Source organism: Sitophilus oryzae, unplaced genomic scaffold, assembly GCF_002938485.1.
Source record: "Sitophilus oryzae breed Bouriz unplaced genomic scaffold, Soryzae_2.0 scaffold_1193_pilon_pilon, whole genome shotgun sequence".
In the NCBI taxonomy this organism is placed as follows: domain Eukaryota; kingdom Metazoa; phylum Arthropoda; class Insecta; order Coleoptera; family Curculionidae; genus Sitophilus; species Sitophilus oryzae.
In genome coordinates, this window is record NW_022145830.1 from 785,183 (window position 1) to 796,798 (window position 11,616).

The 11,616-nt window shown below is 31.1% G+C and overlaps 1 long non-coding RNA gene across 1 annotated transcript; it reads right to left on the reverse strand.

Moving 5' to 3' along the window:
- Positions 1–1,897: 1,897 nt before the first annotated feature.
- LOC115891737 lies at positions 1,898–2,212 on the reverse strand. The gene is made up of 2 exons (XR_004051896.1): positions 2,134–2,212; positions 1,898–2,066 (listed from the first exon to the last, which is right to left on the reverse strand). It is a non-coding gene; the product is annotated as an uncharacterized LOC115891737 (long non-coding RNA).
- Positions 2,213–11,616: the final 9,404 nt, after the last annotated feature.

Below are 11,616 nucleotides of genomic sequence, written 5' to 3' on the forward strand. Positions count from 1 at the left end.
CTCATTAGCATATTTGGAAAAAGCATTTTTTTACAAATAATTTGATACCACACACTTGGTATTTCGAGTCAAATTTTCGTTACGAACATAAGTTAAGTTGACATATGATTTGTCATTCTATTCAGACTGATATTTTCTATCGAATAAAGTAAAAAAAAATATCGAGAATGCTATTTAACAATCAGTCAAAATGTAGTCCTAATTTATATCATATACTAACATACCAAATCTCGTTTTTTAACTAAAAAAATAAAAAAGTTATAGAGGTGAGCCTCTTTTGAGACTTACCCGGTATAAAACTTATATTTGAGAGCGAATTCTCTATTATAAAAGAAAATTTCTGCAAAGAATATATCGATTCAAAAACTTAACGTAACTCAAAATAATGTTTCCTTTTCCTGCTACCGAAAAATATGGATGAGATTTGGGATTTACAGCCAAACGTCTAGATCGGTATCAAAGACCTCTCCCAGTAGCGATCTTTGTTTCATTTCTAATATTTGCCCTCCGACATATCCGCTTTAATGGAGGAAGATTGAATTCTGCTACACAATGCACGTTCTCGGCGTTTGTCTGAATCTGACGTATAACGTGTAGTTTCCTGCTGCAATATTTGTAATGTGTTGTATAAATACGAGTTTCGAAACGTCTCGAAATTTCAATTCAATTGGCCCCTCTTATTTTCAATTCGACAGGGGTGAAGCCAATAAATCTTATAAACCACATATATGAATAGACTAGTTGTTTTGTTAAGAACAGTGTTAGTTTCTCCTAGGAAAAGATACACACACCGTCACGAAAAACGAACACCTTAAGATTTTCATGTATTTTAAAGTTTAATATACAGGATTATTCACCACATACGACACGGAGTCACAGACGGAGTATTGTAGCTAAATGATTAGATTTTGACGAATTGTAAGTTTTGGGTTCCTTGAAGTACTATTAGAGCTACAATTTAAAAATAATTTTACAAAATACAGAGTGTCTCAAATAAGTAAAAAATATTATAGTTATATATTTTTTTAAATAGAACAAACACCCTGTATATTATTCTATTTTTAGATTCTAAGATTGAAATAAAGGTAAATCTGATTGAGGTTTACCACACTTAAACCTTAACTTTTTTGAAATATTTTCAATTTTGTAAAATTACAGTAAAAAATTGGCGCCGGGAGGCCCGTATAGCCGCCCATACTAAAATATGTTAATATCTCGAAAACTGCGACTTTGACTGATTTTGCTGTTATTACAAATTTTGTTGCAAATATTATTCCTAATCTTGAATCTAAAACCGCGTTTCGCTAGCTACTGCAATTTTGGAGTTACGATTTTTTAAAATTTTTAACACCCTCCCATACCCCCTTACCAACCCCCCACCCCCACCAAAAACTAATGGCCAGATTCTCGGGTGCCACAGTATTTTTGTGCCAAATTTGGTTAAAATCGGTTTAGCGGTTTTTGAGTTATCACACCATGAAAATATGACTTAGAAATTAAATAGTCAAAAAGAATTTAGTACCAGTTTTTAATTCCCAAAAAAATTAATTGTTAAATAATTAAATATTGCTTAAGATACAGTATATTATATTGTGTTTATAGTTGATAATTCTAGTTCTTAGTTGTTTATAGTTGATAATTAACAATATTTCTGAAGTTAGATATTATATTAGATAAAAAATTTAATTACCAATAGCTACCTACCTATGTAGCTGCAGATTATATATTGTGTATACTGTATGTATAATATAATACGTACTGTATAATTCTTTAGTTCCAGAAACAAATATCAGTACAAGTATATAACCAAAAAAATGTTGATGCAAATTCTTTGTATAACATAGGTACCCCTATGGTATTCAACTTTTCATTGTTCTTTTACTTAGATACACAATAAGCACATTAATTCGTTTATTAAACAACCAAAACTAACTACTTAAATTCACAATATAAATATCACAATAAATGTATAAGCTTTGATCAATTCCTATTATTAATACCTGACGACTTTATAACTACCAATGGCTATCCTACTAACACACTAGCCAACTAATAATAAATCTGTTCTAAAAAATACAACATAAAGACATCGTTATTGCAATATAGAAATATATTCCATGTATCATTAACTACCTATAAATACAATACCCACATCTTCTTTTACGCGAATAGTGCGTTAGGAGGCAGAAATATTGCCTGCATTGTACATCATTACAAATTGGCTAGAATTTATTAATATCCATTGCAAACATTTCTCTTTCAAAGGGTCTAAATGTTTTGTCTTTTTACTGTGTCCCTGTAATATGTTATCAATTAACAACAGTTATCAAATATGACCTGGACAATAATAATTGTTTTGCCTTTTTTTCAAAGTAAACTCTTTAAACAAACTATATAAATAAAATTTATCTCATAACCTAACTTGTTGCTAGAATTTCTTTCTTGTTATTCTATGTTCCTGTATTGTTATTCTTCACATTATCAATTTCTATGAGCAATATCATTACTAAATCAAGGAAATCTATTCCTAATGCCAATTTAAATCCTGTGAAGGCACAACACTTTCTTCAATATTTGTTTACTTCCAAAAAATGTCAAAGCATATAACTTGAAATAATATTTCAAGTATATATTTAAATTTTGACATGCACTCACATTTAGAACATCTGAAATAAGAAATTTTGTAATTCTACACGTCTAAAAGATATAATAACATTTTTCTCACTATAGAGCAGAAATTTCTTTGCGGCTTCAGATACAAAACTTGCGGATTTCCATACATCGAAATACAAAATAAGATATTATTTATTAGTAGACAAATACCAGAATATAGAAGGTCAAACCAAACTCTAGGAAATAACTTTAAAATACATTATTTTTTCAAAAACGTTTGGATCTATAAATTACAATAATAATCTCATCACATCTGTCAGTGAAATGAGTCAAAAACATAGGTTACCGTCAATATATATGTTTTCAATTTCAAATACTCGACGCTCATTGGTCGTGACGAAATCGTCTTCCTCGACAAAATACGGCATATTTTCCAACATAGCCCGCTATAGGGAGTTGAATATCCTTCTTCTATATATCCTTGAGCCTACCATACCTGTTGGTATGGTCGGCTAATAATTTCTTGTAAAGTAATAATTTCTTATATGATTACTAAATCTACAATTATTAATTAGGTTGAAACTGAATTTCAAAACCAATCAATACCCATTATCAAAAAAATACGTTATATATTTTACAAAAATTTAATGAACATTTGAACCAGAGATTTATCATTGTTTTTTTTTGTTACAGAGGGAGCTCTATTTGATATTTTTATTATCAAAATAATAATTAAAAATCTATCAGCCCGCTAGAAGCGTAGGTGCAACTGACAATATATTTCTCTTTTAGATTGATGTGCCAGATTCTCCTGTCAGTTTCAGTTCGATAGTTATAAATCACAGCTGGGGTCTAAATATGGAGGAGTTTCGTGCAACTAATATCCATTTATTTAATAATTAAAAGTTTATAGAAAATATGGTTTAACGAGAATTTCATATGGAGGGAATAACAATGGATTCGTAAAATATATCGAATACTTTTGTCATATTCAATTTATTGAAAAATATATTTTGTGTATAAAAATTTTGTCAATTTCGGTCGTGATGCTTTTAGTAATGGAATTGATTATTATTACCAAAAATATTTTTTTCATTTTTATGTTACTTTTTAATACACTATTCTTGCAGACTGGAAATATTTGCATATTATTAAATTATTTCCAACAACATAGTAAATATAATACAGTTTGACCACCTTTTTTTGATTTTGTGCACTTATTATTATTACGGTTGATAGAAATTATAAGATATTAGGTATTATTACGATATAGCACAGCCGTACCATCCTTGAAACAACTCACAGCACTGTTGAATTTTTCTTTTAACATTTTCCGGAAAATATTAAAATACTTTTAAGTGCTGCTTGTTCAGTTTCCGGAAATTTGTTTATTGTTCTTTGAGAGAATGCAATGTTGCCACCTCCTATGTATGGTTATAAGTTCACATTTTTAAATTTCAACAAAAAATACTCGGTACTAAACTGGCTTCCACAAAAGAGAAGAAAACGGAGAAGACCAAAGGCAAACTGGATGGAGAGTGTCAAGAAGGCGATGAGCTCAAGGGATCTGCGTGATGAAGACTGGACTGAACTGAATCAATGGCGACTAGGCATCGCACAACGTCGAAGCTGAGGTCCTGTGGAAGGCCTCCTTGTAGACAAGCTGTTTTCTTTTAGTCTTCGTTGGATTATTCTCTCACTGACTTGAGTTCTACGCACGGCTTATAGCAGATGTTGATTCTGAAATGCTGTAATTCTACGATTTCGTAAAGTATTCAGGACAATAAAGCGGTAGTCAATTGCATTTGTCTTCCGTACCCACTCGCCTGGTGAAATTTCCGGTTTCCATATACCGATTCCAGGCATCCCAGAGTCAGTGGCGAATACAGAGTGGGGGCTGTGGGTCCCGGGCCCCCCCTAAAATTTATAAATTGGGTTAAATATCAGGCTTTTGGGTTAAAATTGGCGCCCTAAATAGCATATTCTACATTATTTTTTATTTGGGCCCTCTCTAAAATAAATTCCTGTATCCGCCCCTGCCCAGAGTATCCGACACATAACGTTGACTTCTAACATCGTCAATTAAAGCCAAAATACTAGCAACATCCGTCACAGATAATAGCATTTTATAATTTGACAACCGTTGTTGTCATATTGCAAATACTCATGAATCCGTTTTCACCTATGTCGCCTTGATTATTTACATATAAAACTTTCTGCCTGCGAAGCATTTTTCCAGTTTTAAAGCAGTGTATCTCCAATAAAAAGAGAGATAATGTCGTGATTAAAAAAACAAAATGCTCACAAAAGATGACGCTACAATGTGATTCAATGTGATTTAGAGATAGATACTACAGCTGCTGTACACTAAAGGGTGTTACAAAGTTCGGGAAAAAAACTTCGTCTAAAGGCAGGCGGCCACTGCGAGCGAAACTAAACTAAGCTAAGAATATAGAAAGAAACGGCAACTAAGCGAAAATAAGTTTCATCGGCCAGTGGGAACGATTTTCGCTTAGTGGTCAGCTAAGTTAGCTGCGTTTTCGTAAAGTATTCTCTGCCATCATAGAAGTAATCGCTGCGAAAAATTTGCTGGAACCTGTCACGAACTAAAACGGGCGAAACTAAGCTACGATTTGTATCTTCGTTCACATATTTTTGTTTAGTTTCGCTCAAGTGGTCGCTGATGCATTTAAAAGTATGGGAGCTGATTTTTAAAAATCTTATCTTAGCTTGGCTTAGTTTAGTTTCGCTCGCAATGGCCGCCCGCCTTTATTGTTGTGCCCTGTATATGCTCAAAATAAATTCGGAATAAAAATTTCTGATGTAGCATCCGTTAAGAAGGAATTAATTTACAATTTAAGAAGAAATTAATTTACAAAAAAATCATCAAAATCTAATGAGTGGTTCACGAAATCCAACTTTGAAATTGGGACTAGTTTTTAGTGGCCGGTTAGGTTGTTTTTTGCCGGTGAGATTATTTAGTATGTTAGTATATGACATACATTTGGATATACATTTTAGACATTTTGCCGAGAAGCACTGTCCTGGCTACGCCAAGACGGGGCCACTCTGTGCTGGGTGCCAGGCCACAGCAACGTTGTGGGCAACCAAGTATCAGACAGACTCACCAAAGAGGGAGCCAAGGGAGAGTCTGTGGCAGATACCACTTTGACGATCACCACACTGAAGGAAGCTATAGAAAGTACCATCAAGGCCAAGCAGTAAGAGACGTGGCAACACCGTGAGGACTGCGCTATAGTTCGAAGACTGTGGCCAGTGGTAGATAGCAAACATCAGACAAAACAACTACTAGAGCATAAAAAGAACCTAGTACGCATAATTGTAGGTATCATCACTGGCAACAGCCCCACAGGGGTAAACCTCGTGAGATGAAAGATTTCCAATGACGACTACTGTAGAGAATACGGAGAGGAAGAAGAAACCATAGAGCATCTGCTGTACCCCTGTCCAGCACTGGAATACCAATGCTTTTAAACTTTAAGGGAAGGTTTTTTGGGTAAAAAAGAGGAAGCAGGAGAAGCCAACATCTGTGAAGCCAACAAATGCTTTAACGCAAAGAAAGAATGAGAGGAAGGTTTGGTACAATAATACAGAGGTATCGCATAGGGCCCAAGGCCTCCGAGTGAGGAATCAAACAGGATCCCGAACCCCAGCAACCTATCCTATATGACCTATATAAATTAGGATTGATTGACGTATTTAATTGTCTTTGGTCACTTCCTGTTTTACCGGAAATGACTAAAATTTTGATTTTTAAATGGCACCCTCGATATATCTCTACTTCATTCGATAGGAAATGACACTCTGAGTAGAATGACATATATGACATCATATATTTAATTTCTTAAAAATAGATTTAATACCCAAACAATAAAAAAACATGCACTATGCAAAATTGGTTTTATTTAACAACAACAATTAAAAAAAAAAAATTATGGATATAACAAATTAAATAAATATTTGTAATAAATTATTTTTTTATTATACTTTATACGATACTTGCAGAGAAAACTTCGTACTTTAAGCATGAGATATTATCCTGTTTTTACCACGTTTACTCTTGTAAAACACATTCATTTTAAAGGTTTTATCCTATATACGTATAGCACAAGAAGGAAATGCCCAATTTTATCACAATATCCCCTAAATATACCCCCTAAAATAAGTCCAAATACTCCGAAAATCCGCAGTAAAGGATAACGCTGTCAATATTTTAATAAAAAGAGGGTCGGCTAAGAACATCGAATATAGATACCAAAAAATGTGACAGTTTACAATTTGTGGTGTAAAAAATGTTGGGTCCGAGACGATTTGTAATAGAATAAAATCCAGTGAGCTGCGGAAGCTAAATTGGATTTGAGAGAAAAATAAATCCCATTGACATTATGTTTCCTTCATAAAAACATATCGCCTTATATTGAATCGTTTTTTAAGATATTTTTAATGTTATGGATATATTCTGTTTTATTTAGTTTTAAGTAAAGCGGACCTTATAAATATTTGAAATTTTCAAAAAAAATAATATAACAGGTGTTTTAAAATACACTAATAATGATTTAACCTTTCAAAAATTACAAAATTTTAATATTTGTAATAAATAAAATTATTCATTATCTATTCTTTACTGTTTGAACCATGTTGCTCTAAAATGTAAATTAAATTTATTCTTTTAATTTTAACTGTGTTTTTATTAATGAATTTTTATTGTCTTAAAATAAAGATTTCAGTTAACGTCTCTTTTTTGCTGCCAGGGCTAATCTGGACGGGGCCGACTTTGTTTACGCGGAATCCGAACCGCGGTCCTCGGCCATATCATGGTCAATGGCCTACCGACTTGGCAAGTGTCTAAAACTCTTACTCACGAGATATCCGATCTCATCCGGCCTCGAACCGGCGTAAATGAGCAGTGTGTGTCAATAGATTTTACACTTTTACTTTTATTGGACAACAGCACGATACAGAGTCTCGAACCGGTCACCCGTCCATCTACTAGTATCGCCTTACGTCGCTTAACTTCGGTGTTCTAATGGGAACCGGTGTTTCGATGTAACTGGGCCTTCAAATATGAAAAGCACCAAGAGCTACGAGATGGGGACGAAATACGGTGGCAGGCGTTTTGTTTTGATATGATGGAAAGAGCAAAGACGGATAGGAAATTTTTAAAAAACATAATATGTTTCACTAACAAATGCACGTTTACCTTAAATAATGAACTCAATGTTCAAAATTATCGATATTGGAACAAAGAAAACCAACACAGGTTTGTCGAAACAAGGACGCAATATCCACAGAAAGTAAATGTTTGGGCAGGGATATTCGGACACAATATTATCGGGCCATTAGTTTTTACGCGAAATTTAAATGCCCAATATTATTTGGAACTTTACATGATGCCGCTAGGGAAAATCAGGAAGTTTGGTACCAAATGGATGGCTATCCGGCACATAGTACCCTGGCTGTTCGGGAATATTTAGACAATAGTTTTAACGGAAACGATATGTTACTAAATCATACAGTAAATTGGCCAGCAAGGTCTCCTGATATTTCGCCAAATGATTTCTTTCTCTGAGGCCATTTAAAAAACAGGATATACAGGGATAAAAAATACCCAAATCTAAACGAGTTAAAAAATGCTATTTCTGCCGAATGCAATAGAATTTTAGTTTACCAACTAGCGAATGTAAGAAGAGAATTTTTTGATCGCCTGGGTTATTGTCTAGCAGTCGATGGAGGAATATTTGAACATCTTAAATCCTAAAGTTCTAACAATTTAATAGTACCTAAATTAATAAGTTATTGAATATTGTAATAATACTATAATTAACCTTGTAATTGATTACTTTATTTTACTTTAATTCATATTAATTTGTATTTATAAATACATTTTTAAGATTTCCGATGTAGGAATGAGTTTTCAAAAATAATCTTAAAATAATAAAGCACTAAATAGGTAAATTTCTGAAATGACTACTTCATTTGACAGTTATCTTTTACCTTGACTGGTGCTCATGAGTAAATAAAGGGCCATAAGAAAGGAGAAATATTTAAAAAGAAATCGGCGATAACTCGTAAACGAGCTAATCAAAAATATCCAAAGTTATTCTTTTGAATGTGGGTTTTAGTGCTCTTCAATAAACTTAAATAGAATTATTCTCTAAAATAATTAGGGAAGCCAATAATTGACCCCATTAAAATTTACATGGGATTTCCTATGTCCCGTCCGACGATGCAACACCCGGTATAAGGTTTTTACCGCAAAAAAAGTTGAAAATTTTGTAGTTAAAAAATTTGGATTAATGAAAACAATTATTTAATGATTAGTAAATTTGTTTTTATTTTAATTTTCAGTTGTAAATATATTTTGGTAATAGGACAACACAGGTACAATATAGGTTTCAGCTTAACTAAAAATGCGGAATTACATAAATAAAAAAATATATACTAATGAACAAAAATAAATAAAGAAACAAATAAAATAGAAAATATTAATAAAAAACCAGCTATTAAATTACAAAAAGTATTTTACGATATTTAGAGAAAAAATCTCACAATTTAAACCCGAAAAATTATCCTGTTTTTTGCCAAGTTTACTCTTGCAAAACACATTAATTTTGGAGGGTTATATTCTATTTTCGTATAGCTTGAGCAGGAAATGACCAATTTTATCACAATATCTCCTAAATATACCTCATAACTTAAGTCCAAATACCATAAAAAAAATTGTTCCCATTTTTTGTCAGTTAAATAAAAAAAAATCTCAGAAATTTGCCGAAAATGGAAACTTATCCTACATCAGGAAGAATTAATATTATTATGATTCTATTAACTGGGTGTGCATTCACCAATTAATTAATAGAATACTTTGCTAATAGAATATTCCAGACTTATCTAGTCTAAATTTTTTATGGAGATATATGTTAAAGACAGTATAATATATTTACGTGAGAGAAATGATTGTGACTGCTTTTCGAAGTAAAACTCCACATATGCCTTTTAACACGAAAAGGTCTTTTGAAAATAGAATCATTTTATGCAGTGAACAGGAAAGAAAGTATTTTGAGGATTTGATTTCATCTAGCTCTCCTTTGAAATACCGAAACAATATACTGGATGTTTCATTTAAAATAAAGGGGTAACTTGCTTTTAAAAGTGACAAATATTCAATATTAATTTTGTCTTACTCTGTATAACTTTTCGCGCCAAATTTTAATTTGATTTAACATTCAATGGTTATTGTAATTAAATATCAAAAAATCAAAAATCAAAATCAAAATAGTTTATTTACTTTTCACAGTCTATACAGGGTCACTTATCAGTCTATACAGGGTAAATTACAGGGCAATTTAGGTAGTTGTTATTGAAATTTAAAATTTATTCTTCATTTTCAAAAAATATGAAATATGTCAAAATCCTGACATTTTAGACATATGCTTATTTAATGAAACTCACCTTTATTTTTTCCCTACAATCCAAAAATCCATTAATATACAGGGTTGTTCACCACATACGACACGGAGTATTGTAGCTAAACGATGATATTTTTACAAATTGTAAGTTTGGGGTTCGTTGAAGGACTATTAGAGCTACAATTTAAAAATATTTTTACAAGATACAGAGTGTCCCAAATAAATAAAAATATCAAAGTTGTATTTTTTTTAAATGGAACACACTGTATATTATTGCATTTAGTTTCTACGATTAAAATAAAGGTAGAATTTGATTAAGGTTTATTACACTTAAACCTTACCGTTTTTTAAATATTTTCAATTTTGCGAAATTGCAGTATAAATTTTAAGACTTCATTTCTCCGAGGATATCAAAATTTTTAATACTAAATATTTACTGAAGTTTATTTATTGATCAATTATTGTGTTGCAATAATAAAAATTATACTACCTTATACAGAGTGTCTGAAAATTTATTTTAAATAATTACTAGCTTTAAACGGCAATAACTTATTTAATTTAAATAGAACACCTTGTATATTTTATGAGAATCAGATGCATAATTTAATTGTATATCAAATTGTATTATACCACTTCTTACCTATTCCTTCAAGTTTTTGTAGAAAATGCATTTTCTTTTAATTTAGACCTCATTTATCAATATATCCATGGAATATTGACATTTTAGATTGTTTTTAAAACAACAAATGTACAAAATGTACAGGCTAGTAATATTATCGTTTTTAGTAAAACGATAATATTAGTAGCCCATTTGTATGCAAAAAGAAAACTATTTAAATCTTTATAAAAGAGTATACCATTAATTAAATATACCACCAGTATTTCCGCCCCAATACTAATTAACTACATACTTAATAATTGTGTTCGTTAATAAATTATTCTAAATAAATGTGGATTTGAATCAGAAATTAATATAATAATAAGTTATGAAAATGAACGTCTCTGTTATAAATAAGCATTTGTCAAAAAATTAAATATCATTTTTAAGGTGTTACTTTTTACCACACTGTCTAATACACATATATAATTCAGTTTTTTAGTATTTGGAGCAATTATTATTAATCAACGCAAACAGTCAATTAATGTAGTTTCAATACTGGAATCATATTAATTGGTCCTCTTTAACAAATATTTAAACAGTTTTTTTTTTATTTTTATAATGAAATAAACGAACTATATCGACAATATTAGTATCTGTATTCTTTAAAAATTTGGTACATCTTTAAAAATAATCTAAAATGTCAGTATTCCATGGGTATATTGATAAATGAGTTCTAAATTACAAGAAAATGCATTTTCTACGGAAACTTGAAGAGATCGGTAAAAAATGGTATAATACAATTTGATAGACAATTAAATTGTACATCTGATTCTCATAAAATATACAGGGTGTTCTATTTAAATTAAACAAGTTATTGCCGTTTAAAGCTAGTAACTATTTAAAATTAATTTTTAGACACCCTGTATAAGGTAGTAAAGTTTTTATTATTGCAACACAATAACTGATCAATAAATA